Genomic DNA, 17077 nt, shown 5'->3' on the forward strand with positions numbered 1-17077 from the left:
AATGGTTGTTGAGTCTAGAAACAAGATAGAGGAAGTAGAAGTAGAGGCTTCGACCCGAGGTTAAGGTGCAGTGAAATGATCAGTTTTTCTGTGAATTTTCACTGGCAAATTCCAGTCATTTCAACAAGAATCCATTTCGTGTGTGGTCAAAAATGTCACTATGGGACCAAGTTTGGGTCAACCTCCACAGCACCCATGACATCATCTGTGCCACCCTCATACTGTATGTCTACACCTCTCCATCCCACTGTGAAGTCGGGATAACTATATATGCCTCACCTACCTTCCTCATTATCCACCCTTACCTCTTCTACAAGCCTCTGTATAACTAAGGATCAGAGAAGAAGAGAACTACAGAGAGTCAAGGTGAAAAAAATGCTGTGTTTGAAAAGGTGTTCTGCAGCATAGGGGCTCCACAGGGGACAGTGCTCTCTCCTGTCCTGTTTACCCTGTAAACATCACACTTCAATTATAACACTAGAAGTTGTCATATGACATAGCTATTGTTGGACGGGTAACGGATGGGAATAACCTGGAGTAAGTGGAGTAAGAAAGTGACCATGGACTTTGTTGATTGGAATGAATTGAATCACCTTCACATCAATGCTACCGAGACAAAAGAATTGGTGATTGACTCCCGTAGAAAGGGAACATCCAGTGGCTGGACATTGAGAGGGTGAACGTGTACAAGTCTTTGGGTGTTGTTCATATTGTTGTGGAAAATATGCAATTGTCCTGTTACAAGTATGCCTTTTTGTCTGTAGAACACTTCTGTATTGTAATCAACCACACTTGAAACTTGTTTATTAAGAAAGTGGTTTATGAAGTAATACTCCACAAGAGTCATTGTAACTTGTTTATTAAGAAAATGGTTAATAAAGAAATTACTGCAATTGACCGTTCGCAAAGACCCGTCCCCCTTAGTTACTGTCGCTATGTACAACAACCTACGCCGCTCTCACACACACCATGTTCTCACGCAGTGGAAAATACATCGCGGAGCAGAGAGGACACTGACAACACGCTGACAGACAGGACAGACCAGGTTACTTTTCGGTTACTTTTGATATTAAACATAATAAACAAAGTCTCACCTTTCAAATTTGGTTATTTTTAAAAGAAATTTAAACAATAAATACCGTTTTGTGGCTCTTTAATGTGTCTGACAGATCTCTGTAGAGCATCAGTTAAAGCTGCTCGTGAACCGATCATCTCTTAGTTAAGTTATAGCAACATGAATGAACATAAGAAGGAATGTTGTTTTAACCGTGGAAAGGCGTCAGTACACCCCGTTTCTCAAGTTCAAATCCTCCCATGTTAATCTACTAACTCTCCTGACTGCTTTGTCGGACAAAATGGCGGATGGCAAAGTGTGATTGGTGAGATCACCTGTCAATCAAGCTCCCTGCGAAGGGTCAATTGTTATTGTAAAATGGTTTAATGAGAAAGTGGTTTATAAAGAAAAACATACCACACTTAATGTTTTAAGCATTTATTAAAAAGCATATGAACAAAACATGTATTAGAAAGAGCTTTGCTAAAGAAAGAAGAAAAGCGCAAGCATTACCGTCGGATGTGTTGCGGACGAGGCTCAGGATGCAACAAAGAAGAAAAGTCAGAAGAAGGAGGACGAAGAGGCCAAAGGCTTTATAGACAGGTCCGAAAGGAATGTCCAGAACTTATGACAGTTCAAGACTTCGGATTGGATAAACACTTTATGAGTGGATTTCCAAAGATGACGACATTAAGAATTCAGATGGTCTATAAAAGGTTGAAAGGAGAAGATGAAGGCAGACACTGATTCTTAGGAATGGCCTCTCCGGTGTCAAATGCCATGCCATTGAAGCATCTGACAGACAATGCTTGTAAACAATTTACTTTTGATGTTGTTTTGTCTTTTTATTTATTTATATATTAGTACTTTATATGTAAATTAGCTAACCTGTAAATAATAAAACTCTATTTAATTAAAACTAAGAAAGCTTGCCTGCCAAAAGTCTTTCATTTCTACAAAAGTGACCTGAACAGACCACAGAGAAGTCTTCTGACCTATGGATTGTGAGTATGAAAATTCAAATGCTTAAGATTTAGGACCAATTTGACGTACTTTACCTAACCTGAGAAAAATCTAAATAAGTTTAAAGGTGTCTAGAAAAATGCACCATAAAATAATATAAACAATACATTGGACTGGTCAGACTGAGGGCTAGTTGGGGTGGCAATTGCCACGGAGGTGAATGCATCCTTACGCAGCACGCACAAGCGTGCAGCGTGCTGTTGCTGCTACACTTTTCATTGGTTAAGCTCAAGGGGGAAATCTATCCGCCGGAAACTGAAGCCTCCCCGGGAGCCGCCATTGTAGCAGAACTTCACCTGCTGTTAGCATTCCATTGACTCCCATTCATTTGGGCGTCACTTTGACAGTGAATAACTTTACATCTGAGGTGTTTAAAGACTCCATTTGTCCATTATTTATTTCTAAAAAAACTTGACAATGTATAAAAGGCTCCATTACCTTGTATCTTACGTTATGGCCCCATAGAAGCCGTTTTTGTAAAAATAGGCCAACGATTGCGTCATAACCACGCAACTCTCTGTCGCACTGTAGAGAAATTACCGTATAGACTGGCGGAGAAGCTCGCAAGCAATCGGGGGGACGTGGAGGCATAAAGTTCGATAAAGTCAAGGGAGAAGCCCATTGAGAGTGATACAGTTGCTCCTGCTGCTAGATCATGGACAGCTAATGCTCACGCTCTCCGTCTCTGCGAGATTCGGAAGTGAATATTTCAGATTTCTCACGGCACAGCTACTAGAAGACTTACAGCTGTCAGACACGTTGCTCACGTCACCAAGCTCAGTTTGAACCTGCGCAGTACGCCTGGCGATCAGGAAGTGAGTGCTTCAAATGGGCTTCACTTTTCTCCGTTGAAATCTATGGGGTCGCTGTGTCCATCTTATATACTGTCTATGGTTAAGCTGACACGCATCTCCTTCGTGACGTGCTCCAAAACAATGCGGCAGCACACACAGGATCGATGAAGAGCGTTTTGCTGGTATGTAGGGGTTTTATTAGTATTAAATTAAACAAAGTACTGTTTTAACAGGAAGTAAGGGAGACGTTGCACTGTAGTGCTTAGCATTAATACTTGAATGAATGAAATTCACTTTATTGTCCCCAAAGGGGAAATTTGTGTTGGACTCAAAGTGTTTACATTGACATTGAAAAATTTAAATGCATACATTAAAATCACTAGTATTATAATAAATAACAATTCCTATACACACACACACATACATACACACATATACACATCATTCGTCATTTAACAATTTAATTGAAAAAGGGATAAAAGACTTCTTAAAACGGTTGTATCTACACATCGGAAATCTGTATCGTCTTCCAGAAGGTAACAATTCATACTCAGTGTACAGAACATGCAATGGATCAACCACGATTTGATGTGCTTCTCTCAGAACCGATTGTTCATATAATGACTCAAGAGACAAAAATTATTTTCTCCCAATGGTCTTCATCGCTATTCTAACTAAACGTGCAAGCTTCGACTTTACCTGAATTGTAAGGTTACCAAACTAAACCGTAATGCCATATCTAACTATGCTCTCTATAACTGCTGAATAAAACAACCACATCATTTTCTGGTCAACTCCATAAAGTCTGAGTCTACGTAAAAAATACAGTCTTTGCTGCACACGAGAACAAATTGAATCAACGTGAATCCCCCAACTAAGTGTGTTATCCACGTAGATACCAAGGTACTTATAGGAACATACTTGCTTAATTGATTTTCCATGTAAAAGCACTGGTGTGTGATCACCTATTGATCTAAGATCAAAAATCATCTCCTCAGTCTTTTCTATATTAAAAATAAGATGATTTAGATCACACCACTCTGCAAACCTTGATATCACTGAGCAATAAACTGACAAATCATTCTTCTCATACAAAAGACTAAGTATCGCTGTATCATCTGAGAACTTCACTATATAATTGTTATGATCACAACTTGAACATTCGTTAGTATACAATGTAAATAATATCTGGGAGAACTAACACATCCCTGTGGAACGCCTATACTGATATGTTTCAACTCCGATAAAGTATGATTGACTCTAACCTGTTGGGTCTGATTAGTCAGAAAAGAAAGATGCCACTTAATTAAAAAGGAATTAACATTAAACATCTTCAGTTTCTGAATTAAACGGTGGGGCTGAACTGTATTAAAAAGCAGAACTAAAATCAACAAATAATAAACGTGCATAAGCTTTTGGATTTTCCAGATGTTTAGTAATAAAATAAGTCACAGTGTTAACAGCATCTTCTGTACTGCGGCCCGGCCTGTATGCGAATTGTAATGGGTCAAGTACAGAGTTAACTTCAGTCTTTAAAATAGACACCATATACTTCTCAAAACTTTTCATCACACATGATGTCAAGGCTACTGGCCTGAAGTCCTTATTTTCAGTTGAACCTGTTTTTTTTTGGTAATGGAACAATAATAGATTTTTTCCATAAATCAGGTATGATATGAGAATCCACCGATTGCTGAAAAATTGGGCACCATGCCACAGTTAGTTCTTCAGCACAAGATTTTAACAATAATGCCGAGATACCATCAGGACCTGTGGACTTCTTGGTACACAGTCGACTGAATATTGAACAAACTTTCTGCTGGTCCACAATGACTTCAATGAGCATTACTAATCTCGTGAAACTGACTGACTAATACTGTCACGCCTGCGCGAAGATGTTTAAAACATGTCGTTAGCAAATGTTCAGCAACAATCACAGACATTAGGTAGGCTTATTCATATTGGAACGTGTAATGCAGTATATTCAACTCATCTTAATCAAACCACCGTGGAGATAGTAGATGTGACTGTAGAGATGTACTGAAGTAAGTTTGTGTAGACGTACAATTTATTAGCACTTAACATAACATGTCTAGACGTCTTTAAGCAATTTTCCTTGTGTTGTCAAATAGGCTAGACCTCAATATACTCAGATTTTGTCGTAATGTATTACTTTAGTATTTGTATTATTAGTAACGGTGTATTCATGGTAAATAATAACAAACAAATTGTTCCAAATTTTGGTTTCTTCATGAGGTGTGTAACCAAGCTTTCCTTTGAATAGGGACAGCATAATGAAGAGAAAAAGCGATATCACCAACTTCTTTCTAAAGAAGCAAAAGTCAGGTGCAGATCAGGGCCAAACAGATCCCAGTCCCAGTGTCAGTTGTAGTGAACCATGTAGGTGGTGGACAGGGAAGTCAAGAAGAGAAAGATGATGACACACAAGAACCCAGTGTATCACCAGCAGGTCAGAGCAGTGAGCAGAGGCAGTAAATTGTGTCTTAAATTCAGATTGTGTGATGATTTTTGTGCAAAGTATTATGGTATAAAATCCAATGATAATTTTATAATTAATTCAATTTCAGAAGAAGACCAGAGTGAGACTTTTATTTCTACCAGTGATGAGGAAGACGGTGAGCCAGTCCTAATAGAAAAAGAAGAACAATGCACTGAACTCCCCACAACCAGCTCAGGCATCACATGTGCACCAAAAGGACCAAGTGGTACTGTAGGTACATTAGCCATGTACAAAAACATTAAAAGTATAATAGCCATGATCTAGACTATTGTTCACTTCTTGATCTAGTATAATAAAAAGTGTCTGTGGTATTTATTTCATTTCATTTTTACTTAAAGACATCTCAAGATCGAAGGATGAAGAACCTGTTCAGCCATGTCTCGCCAGGTTTCCACAAACCCCATTTGGAAAATTTACAAGGTCATTCAACAGCTTTTGGTATAAGGACAATCCATGGCTAGAGTACTCTGTAAGTCAAAATGCAGGTTACTGCTTTGCCTGCCGCAACTTTTGCCTCCCATGTTCCACGGAATCTTCCTTTACATCTGAATTTGGGGTTTCCAACTGGAAAAAGGCATTATTTAAAGATTCTGGTTTTAAACGTCACTCAAGATCAGACCAACATGCAAATTCAATGTATGCTTGGGCAGAATATAAAGAAGCAGGGAAAGTGAGAAAACAATATTTGATGCCTTAAATGAGAATAGAAAACAGCAAGTTGAGAAAAATAAAAAGTACATCAAGACAATTGCCGAGGTCTTACTCTTAACTGCTACTCAAAACATTGCACAGAGAGCCACAGGGAGGGTGGTGAGTGAGAATGAAGGCAATTCCTTAGCCATTTTGAATCTTGTTGCAAAGCATGACCCCTTTATTGATGAAAGACTTGATGCACAGGGCAATGCTAAGTACACTAGCCACCAAATCCAAAATGAGATGCTTCAGGTTTTAGCAGATATGTTGCAGAAGCAAATTGTTGCAGAAGTAAAAGAAAGCGAAGTGTTCAGTGTATTGGCAGATGAAACAAAAGACTTGCAAAAAAAAGAACAAATGTCTTTAGTGCTGCGATACTATTACAGCGGTGCTGTACACGAAAGCTTCTTGCACTTTCAGTCAGCAGAAAGCTTGGATGCAGAAGGTCTAACCAAAATGATAATTGGATGTTTGGAGAGGCATGGGCTTGACTACAGAAACAACCTTGTTGGCCAAGGCTATGACGGTGCATCAGTAATAAGCGGGAAACATTCTGGTGTGTCTGCACGGATTAAAAGCAATGCCAGGTTTGCATTTTATGTGCATTGTAGTGCTCATTGTCTGAACCTTGTTCTTGTTGATGCGGTGAAGTCAGTGCCCCAAGCTGAGGAGTTTTTTGCTCTTCTGCAGAGTATTTATAGGTTTGTGTCTGGCTCTGCTGTCCATATGAAGTGGCTTGATGTTCAAAAAGAAATGTACCCACATGGAAAGCCTAGGGAACTTCAGCGACTTTTAGATGTTAGGTGGGCTTGCCGGTACATGGCATGTAGGACTATGAGAGACAGGCTTCCAGCAGTTTTGAGGCTCTTGCAAGACATTTCACTTGAGAAGAATAGTGGAGATAGGAAAATATAAGTTTTTTGTAAAGTGTTTGGGGATGTGAAAATCCTGTCTGACATGCTCCAATCCATAAGTCTTGACCTGGTTAGAGCAATAGATCTAGTTGGCTCCCTTACTGACACATTAAAAAGCTACAGAAGTGACTGTACATTTGGTGAATTATGGAAGGAGATTAAAGAACTTGTGCACCACTGCAACATTAGCACAGAAGCAAAAAACAAGAGACGACCAAAGATCGTTTTGAAATTTCTGAATTCACTTGTAATGAGCACTGTTGGACAGAGGCACTCTGAGTTTGCAAACAATGAAGAGTTCAATAAAAGTATTTTCTATCAGGTACTTGAATGTTGTAATGGAAATTTTACATTTAGAGGTGTTCTTTTACTTTTATATGTGTACAACTTTTATTAACGATGAATATTAATTTTTACTTGTAAGCATTTAAAGGAATATAATCAAAAGCACATTATTAAAGAGATAAAACTAAGCTTTTTAGAGATGCATAAGTTAGAACAAGCTTGCCGGAACAATATGTTCTGGGTTATAGAAAAAACTAAGTAGCAAAAGACTTTTTGTACTCCAAGTGTGAAAAATATGTGCGCAGCTTTGATCGAACTAAAGATAGGCAAGATGTGTGAAAAAGAGCAGTAGCTAAGAGCGGGGATTTTTTTAGCAGGCGTGGCATTGTTCTGTACAGATATAATTTATGTTAGAAGAGATCTTGAACACAGACATTTCCTTTTAAGGTAAACGAGACAAATCTTTTGACAAATGCAGCCCACTCAGGATATGTTGGGGGTATATAATCTTGGCAAAGGGGACTGATCTTGACCTTCTCATGTCAGACGCTGTCTGTGTGAGAATGCCATGGGCCTTCTCATATCAGACGCTGTCTGTGTGGGAACGTCTTATTTCATGCATGAAATAAAATACTTTGTTTAATCTTTTGAGAATCGACTTTGTCTCCTTCATCCAGGTTTTAATATTGATAATTTCCACAACAAATGGCGACGAGGATGCGATTGCAACACCGATGATCGTCGTGAGGGGAACAGTTGACTGATCATCCCGAGAGAACACTCTACGGCTCAAAATCCTCAAGCTTGAGGAAAGAGAATTGTTCAACTCCTCACGGTGACCTAGGTGGACGCAATCCCAAGATTAAAGAACTCACAGAAAGTGAGACTCACAAGACGGTGAGAGAAAATCTCTTATGTAGCAAATAAGACAAGTTTTATTGATTGGTATTTGCGTATTGAATATTTTTTTTCCTAAAGAGTCACGTTTGGGATAAAGTAAATTTCCAAACGTTTGGGATAAAGTAAATTTTTCAAACGTTTGGGATAAAGTAAATTTCCAAACAGGTTGGGATAAAGTAAATTCCCAACCACAAAACGTATTAAAATGTCCTTAAAAGGCCAGGGTTTTGAGAATAAAGCCTTGTTTATACTCGACGCGTCCGCAAGAGCGCAAAGTGCGCGCGACAAAAATGACGTCATTGCGGTGTGGGCGGTCGCGCGCGTTGGGTGCGCAAGGGCCCATTTCGCCTGGCGGTGTGCACGGCAGATTTTGTAACATCGCACGCGGCTCCGCATCCGAAGATGAACGACTTCGAGCCGAATCTGGCCGAGCACGAACTTCTCATCACACCAGCACCCCTAAAGTTGTTACTTACATTTAAAAAAATGAGCATACAATAGCATAAAAAGCCTTTTTAATGAACATAAAGGTCCATGGTTAATACAAATGTACACGAAAGTTAATGAAATGTTTAGTGAAATTAGAAAATATTTAAGAGATCGTTAACTTATTTGTATACGTACATGTATTGCCATATAGGCTAGCCTACATATATTTTGTTCTAATGTCACAAGTAATATTCTCAGGGTTTACACGATTATTTTTGTATTGGTGGTGGTAACTAAAATAAACATTGTCACGTGTTTATATTTCTTCTTCTCACCGATTCCTGATGGTTTAGAGAGGACAATTACTCGAGTAGCCCCCTGTAGTTTCAAAGAATAGTACAACGGCCAGCGCGTCAAGTATAAACGCCTCGACCGTTTGGAGAGGTGCGCGCGCAGTCAGCGGAGGCTCGCGCTCGTGCGGACGCGTCGAGTATAAACAAGGCTTAAGGCTGAAAGAAATTTCTCAAACACCAGAGAGATGCACTTGTCTGGGAAAGACCTATATTGACGAATATAGGCAAGTTTGAAAGACCTGCATCGACGGATGAAGGCAGGGCGTGGTGGCTACGCAAGGGAAAGTTAATACGTTGAAAATAGGACGTGAGTGACCGCGTGAGGAAAAAATTTATAGGTAAATATAAAGTAATAAAAGAATAAATAAAATATGCAAATATAAATTAATAAAATGAATTAATATAGGGAAATTTAACAAACAAAATTGTAAAAGTAAAAATGGGTAATGGAAATTCAAAAAGGAAGGATGAAGATCAGGTTGATTTCTCGAAGGGTTCATACAAAATAATGGACAAAGCAATAGGAATTTGGTATCATGAATATGTGCCGTATTTAAAAGAGCAATATGGGTTCAATGGGGGTTTAAGCGTGTCACATTTGACAAAAACAAAAGAGAATTGGTCGACTCACGTTGTCAAGGGGAAGAGGGAAAGACATTATAAATACTGTGGGATAGTCATAGAAAGATGGATGGAAGAGGCGACGCGCAGACAACAGAAACAAGTCTGCCGAGCCATCGCACCATCATTCTCTGACGACGACAGAAAAAGCGCATCAAGAAAAGTGTTATCTAATCTTAAAAATGACTGCTCTGACATTGCTTTTTCTTCCTCCCCTTTTGACATCTGCTGTGCGAGACTGAGAGAGGACGGGACGTATCCGGCTCATCTTCCACCTCCTGGCAATCCTAACCTGATTCCGGCTGCCGCAGACGGACGGGGACAAGCAGTTCCTAATGCTCCACTCATACAACCACCACCGCTCTACAGCCCTCGCGAAAATGAAAGTAACAACGCAGCATCAACATCAGCAACACGTTCTGGGACCACCTACGGCGCGAAGCGGCCAAGGGACAATTTCGACGAGATAGAAGAAATGGTGAGATCAAACTTGAGAGACTTAAGTATTCATCCACGAACTTCCGTGAAACGCAAACTGAGTGTGTCAACGAAGAGACGGGAGCGTCTGCAACGAACGCGCCGACCATACAGGTCAAAGAAAGACTGTGCAGACTCTGAGACAGAGGTAAAGAGCGAAAGCGAAGAGGATGACAACGAAATTGAACTTCAGGCACCTATGCTTGAGGTGGCGGGTGCAGCTGTACCCATTCTGGTCATGCGACCATGGACACAAGAAGAACTTAAAAGCGCGTCTCAACATCTGCCGAATTTAGAAGCAGGTGGGGCAAAACTGGGCGCTGATTTAGCCATTTTCTGCCAGGAGTTTAGACCGACTCTGGGGGAACTGTGGAGATTGATGGTTCTGAAATACGGACCAGTCCAAATGGCGAAACTGTCAGCTAAATGGCCCACAGATTCCCGTCTAAAGAACATCGAATACAGCCACGAGGAAAATGCTGATTATGTGGGTAAAGTCAATTCAATAATTTCAGCACTTTCTGAGGCGTTTCCACGAACTCTAGATGTACAGAAAATTTGTCAGTGCACCCAAGAAAAAGATGAAAATACGGAAGCATTTTTCGTACAGCTGAAGGAGTGCTTTGATCGTTATGGTGGTATTGACAAAAGACCACCAGCAGCAGACCCGGCAGGAGGAGCTTTGGGGTCAGACCCGTATGATGACTACCTAAAGACTTTGTTTTTAGATGGATTGGACAGTGACATTTCAAAAGCAATTCAAAAGAGCTGTGTTGGATGGCAACTGGCCTCCACAGCAGAAATTCGACGACATGCAAAACATCATGAAGACGTCATGAAAGCGCAGCGAAAAACCAAAGCAGCCAAACAAGATAAAGACTTTGCGTTAGCCCTAGTGACAATGCAAGGTGTGCACATGAACAACAACAACTCCCGGTATCACCAACAGCACCAGAACGACAATGCGAGAGGAAGAGGCAGAGGACGGGGTCGTGGGAGAGGACGCAACTTTCAACAATTTAAACACCGCCAAGAAGGACCCTTTGGTCCAGACAAATGTTTCAAATGTGGACTTAAAGGACATTGGTATAATGATTGCCCACACGGCGAAGGCGGGAATCAAGCGGATTGAAAGGAGGAACTGGGGGTGAGCGACGGGGTTCCTGTCTCTCCAGCAGATGAGTATAATTTACCTTTATTTTCTGATTCTGCTCTATGCAATGAATACTTGCTTGCTAGTGTTTTCTATAAGGCTCATATTTCTTTACCCTTGATAGAAATGACTGTTAATGACGTATCTTTACTATTTCTGCTTGACACGGGAGCTTCCAATTTTGTAATTAAAGCCACTGAGTTTGAAAAACCAGTTCCACTATCTGGGAAGATGACTTCTTCCAGAAGTGCAACTGGTCATGTGGTCATAGAACAATATTCGAAAACACTTGAGTGTTCAATTGAATAAAAAAAAAAAAAAAAAAAAAAATTGAGCATTGTTTTTAAATTACTAAGTCATGTCCAGTGAATTTAATGCGAAGGGATTTACTTTGTAAGTTGGGTGTTTTTTTGTTCACTGTGATGATCGGGGCTTGACTGCTGACATGAAAAAGACGCATGAAATTAAAAGCACAGAGGAAATTCCTCTGTTTGTATATGAATGGCAAATTTCTGACACATGTCTGACCACAAAGGCTCAAGACAGAGTGTTGCCATCTTCTGAATTTATGAGAGATTCAGATTTACATTGCACTTCGAATGTCAGCACTGATCCTGATGATGACTATGCGCAGCGATGATTTAATGTTGACATAGAAATTGTGACGACTGACTATGTGTATTGGACTGACCAATGGTGTGTTTTGAATGTGAAATTGACTGACAAACAGACAGTGTTTTATGACATGGAAAATGCACAGCCTCATACGTCGCTGGCCAAACGAGTGAAGACTGAATGGCGTGAAGCGGGTCCCTTCATGGCCAGGTGCCATGAACTGACCGACTGGGTCATAACAGATCAAAAAAGACTGATCTGCCAAAGTGAAGGCACCAAACAGCCATGTCATGAAACACTGAGAAGTTTGAGAGCAGTCACAGTGTTGGATGAGGAAGTGAAACTAAACAGACTGAGTTTAACACAACTCCCTGTCATACCAGACGGGTTGGAGAGAGTTTCCAAAATGTTTATGGGCTAAAGATAAATATGATGCAGGTCTGATTGCAGATTGTGAGCCGATTCAAATAAAGCCTAAATCTGACTATAGGCAAAAGAAAATGCAGTATCCACTAAAAAGGAAGTGGCAGTTTGTAAGTGCCAGGCTCATACTTCGGGTAGTGATGACGTTTCTAAAGGAAACAGATCAGCAGATGTAGCTGCAAAGGCTGCAGCTCGACTTCCTGTTCAGCTAACCATTGCAATACGGCTGAATGAGGAACTAGGTGACATAGAAGCGATGCAACAACATGCTTCTGCCTATGATAAAGAGAAATGGAGGAAGGCAGGCTGAAAATATGAAAATAACCAGTGGTGGGGCCCCAATAATAAACCATGTTTACCTTCTCATTTCTTTCAGGTATATGCTAAACTGACGCATGGATTGGATCACGCATCGAAAATGGAGATGTTTACTATTATGCAAAATAACTGGTTTACCAAAGTTTATTCCACAGTGGCAGCAGATTTTTGCAGCAGATGTTTGATTTGTGGGACTAACAATGTGGGCAGGGGTCAGGCAATGAGACAGGCGGGCACCCCAGGCCGCCAAAACCATTCTCACCTGTAATGTTTGATTATATTGAATTATCACAATCTGACAAAAAGAAATACTGCATAGTGGCAGTAGACATGTTTTCAAAATAGGTAGAAGCCATGCGAACAGCAAAGGCAGATACAAAAGGAGTGGCAAACCTGCTCCTACAAGAAATTGTCCCACCATGGGGAAATCCTGAAAAATTATTAAGTGACAATGGTTCACATTTTGTAAATAGTGCAATTTCAGCAGTTTAAGCATTCCTGGGTACATCCGCAATCGGGAGGAGCTAACATGAGAATGAGAAAGAGGGGCTGGGAGGCACGAAATCCTCGAACATTGCCTGACACAAGTCGGGGTGAGAAATGACATGTTGCAATATTGTGTTGAACTGGATAAGGTGTTCTGTGATATCTCAAAACAGGTCCAGGCAGCAGTTCCAGAGCCAGCTGAGACGGCCCTGCACAGCATCCGGACAGGAGATTTCGTGTTGATAAAGGATCTGAGACAGTCATTGGAAGGCGAAAAGGTGGCAGGGGCCATTCCAGGTTTTGCTGACAACTCACAATGCGGTGAAAGTCGAGGAGAGGGCTTCCGTGGATCCATGGGACGCACTGTCGAAAAGTGCCAGCTCCTGCTGTAGCTGCAACGGAAGAAGAATCCCATTCACAGCTAACAAGTGCCAAACAGAGATCAGACTAACCAGAGGCCTGTCATCCCGTAGGTTACCAATTTGAAAACCACCGTCACTGGAGAGCAGACGAATCAATAGTAAGAGACGATCCTGCAATTTTAGGAGTGGTCAGAACTGTATCAAGGACTTTGTGGAACTTTAACAGCGTGGGCATTGGAATAACCTGTCTGATCATGTCAACTAGACCTGCCCTGAGACCAAAAATACATAGAGGAACGGGACTGATATCATTCACATAAGAAAATGTTTTCGCCTGACAAGGTTGTAATGTGTAAGGTTGCAATAGGTCACTAAATCTTATCCTCTTAATTGGTGTGGCTGTAAGCTAGCACGAGATGATAGCATAGAGGTGAAAATGACAAAAGGTAAAGGGAGTAAGATAAGCATAATATGTGATCCTATTTCAGCAGCAGGACCTGGAGGGTCCATCCATTAAGATCGGCAAATTTAGGAGAATTAATAGGGTTAATTCCATGTGCAATGTGGAAATTACTGAATGTGAAAAATTCTGTAGAAATCAAATCAATATCTCCAAAGAAAGTCAAATGTCAGAACCCATCAGAACACAGTACTAGAGACTTTGACAATGTATGGGCAGTGAAACCGCAATTAGGCGACGTATGTCTATGTAAATTAGGGACCCAACAAGGGGCAATAATGGCTGGTACAGCACACTGTAAAACCACGATAATCATGAATAACAAATGTATAACATCTAATGGTACAAATATCACATGTCCAGGTGACGACGATGACCTCCGAGAGACAACAGCTTGAACAGTATGTGTCTGTGGTCAAACCACTTTCCACACCCTTCCAAATAAATGGATGGGGTGCTATTATCCAGGACTTTTAGATGTAGGAACGGAGGTTTATTCGAAAATATGCAAAATGTTAGGGACCTCTTGTTGTTTTAATTTGACTGACGTCTATCAAAATGTATCAGACATAATAGAACACATGAAAATGGCCGTAGCCACTTCAGATGAAATGTAATCTTTACTAGATAATTGGTTCTTGGGCCTGCAGGGGTGGACGGAATGGTTAAGAAGTACCATTATGCCAATCGGATGTTTGATTTAGATTCACGGCAAGGAAAACACGATTTGAAAAGTCACACTCCACTACAAATTGTGATCAGAAATAACACAACACTAATAACCCCTAATTAAGGTGAAGGCCGTGCAGCTACCACCACCAGCCTGCTTCCAGGAAAACCCAGCTCCTGCGCAATACAAAGAAATAAAAATCAACAATCCACTTGAACCAAGAAAAAACAACAACAACAACAACATCAACATATACAAAAGAAATATACATGTAAGACAACACGGTCACGTCACCAAAGTTACACAATCAGTCAAAGAAACTACACAGATGATGGAACCATTTGGCTTCAATAAATCCAGGCAATAAATAACAGTGACGATCATGCAGCTAAAGAACTGGTGACAAAACCAGCCAAATCCATAAAAAAACAAAAAAAAAAACAGAAACAAAATCATGAAACAACAACAAAAAACATTCAGGCCCGCTCGAGCCTAAAACAGATCGCCTGAGCAGCAGACGGGTCACAGCACTAAGTTGGATCACAGCAATAAATAAGTTGGATCACAGCAATAAGTTGGGTTTCCCCCAAAGCAGCAGACGTGGCTCAAAGAGCAAGGGCTGCAGACAGCAAGTTGTTAAAGGGGTCATGACATGGTTTTTTTTATTTTATTATTATGTTCCCTTAGGTGCAATTATAGTATTACTATAGTTTTTTTTACAAAAAACTTTTAAAATGTAGTGATTTATGACCTTTTCCTACCCTGTTTCTCATCCTCTGATTCAAACAGTCTGTTTTGGGGGTGTTTCCCCTTTAAGAGTTCAGTGTTAACGCCCACTGTTATGATTGGCTAACGTCAGTGCCTATGCATCAATTATTAACGCCCCCAGCCAGAACGTTTGCGGATTCGGCGTAACTGTTTAGTAGCGGCTGATGCATGCGAAGCGATGGCTCTTGCAATGATAAAACCTTATTATGTTTGAGCCAGAATCAGAGGAAAATGAACCATCACCACAACAACGAAGACTGGATCAGCCCGTGTCCACATGGAAAGTGAAACTATTTTGAATTAATAAAAAAAAATTAACCCGAGACACTTGAAAACGGATTATTGTTGCATAATTATCCTATAGCTTCATTTGCTAACAGTTTAACATTATTTAACTAATTCCAATGAAATGATAGGGTGTACCACGGACAAAAATGCATGCACAGGCCATATTTGAAGATGCAGCATTGATAAAGGCAACATTTTTAATTTTCTATCACATGTAGGCCTACTAGAAAGGCGACATATTTTCAAGATTCTCTTATACAAATGTGTTTATATTAGCCTTGGTAAAAAGTAAGTTTGCGTCGTCGTTATCGAGCCCAGAATAGTCGGCACGGACTTATCTTTGAGCAACCGTTTTCTGGCAAAGCCAAGCATCATATTGGGATTTTTTCCTCAAAACAGTCATCCTTAAATGTATAGAACACTGCCGTGACTGGGACGTCCGCAAAAAATAAAGTGCATCCATTTTTCCCTGACGACTGGATCTTTCAGCGTATTTAAAAATTAGTTTAAAGTTTTAAATACATTACTTACAGTTTGCGTCGTCGTTGTTGAGCCCAGAATAGACGGCACGGACTTATCTTTGAGCAACAGTTTTCTGGCAAAGCTCAAAACAGTCATCCTTAAAATGTATAGAACAAACGCTTAAACTAACACTGCCGTGACTGGGACGTCCGCAAAAAATAAAGTGCATCCATTTTTCCCTGACGACTGGATCTTTCGCAGCGTATTCAAAGATGTAGTTTGTCCACAGCCAGGAACAGCACATCTGCGGCGTCGTAATCTCCCTGTACACAGACAGACCCACTCGCTCTCCGTCGACTGAACACTTGTGAGGCGCGCGGCGCGCGGGCGCGACAATGATACGAAATGAGCGTAGCTGTCTTGGGCTGGAGGCGGTCATATGCAAACGCTGGTACGTCACTTCGTACCGTGACGTCACTTCTTACCATGGATCCAGAACGAGCTGTATTTAGAGCTTGATTAAATAAATGATTCGTTTATAATGGGGAGGACGTCTTAAGCTATGAAACTTGCAGGACGTTTTAATGGTACAAAGACCTCTTATATACCAAAAGATCAAGGCAAATTTGGTTTCTCATGTCATGACCCCTTTAATGTAGCTGCTCCACCTTGCTTTAAAGCGAGCAAAGAGATTTCCTAAACACAAATATTTATTAACCATCTAATTAAAAACAATTGCAGATTAAAAAGAAGCGATAAAAAAAACGTACTCACCCTGATTTAATATCGTCGCGCACACACACACAGGCACAGGTAATCACAGGCACACAGAAGTCATATGATAGGTCCGTTAGTGAGTCAATACACAACAGCTGGTACTCCGACGCGGCTATTAGATGATGCCACGCCGATGGGAGCCCCGAAGTCACGCCACACTAAAACGTATTGCAGATCATTCAAACAAACAAAACTTCCTGAAAAGTTACGACGGTACCACATTTAAACTTA

This window comes from Phoxinus phoxinus (assembly GCF_949152265.1).
Source record: "Phoxinus phoxinus genome assembly, chromosome: 20".
Lineage (NCBI taxonomy): Eukaryota > Metazoa > Chordata > Actinopteri > Cypriniformes > Leuciscidae > Phoxinus > Phoxinus phoxinus.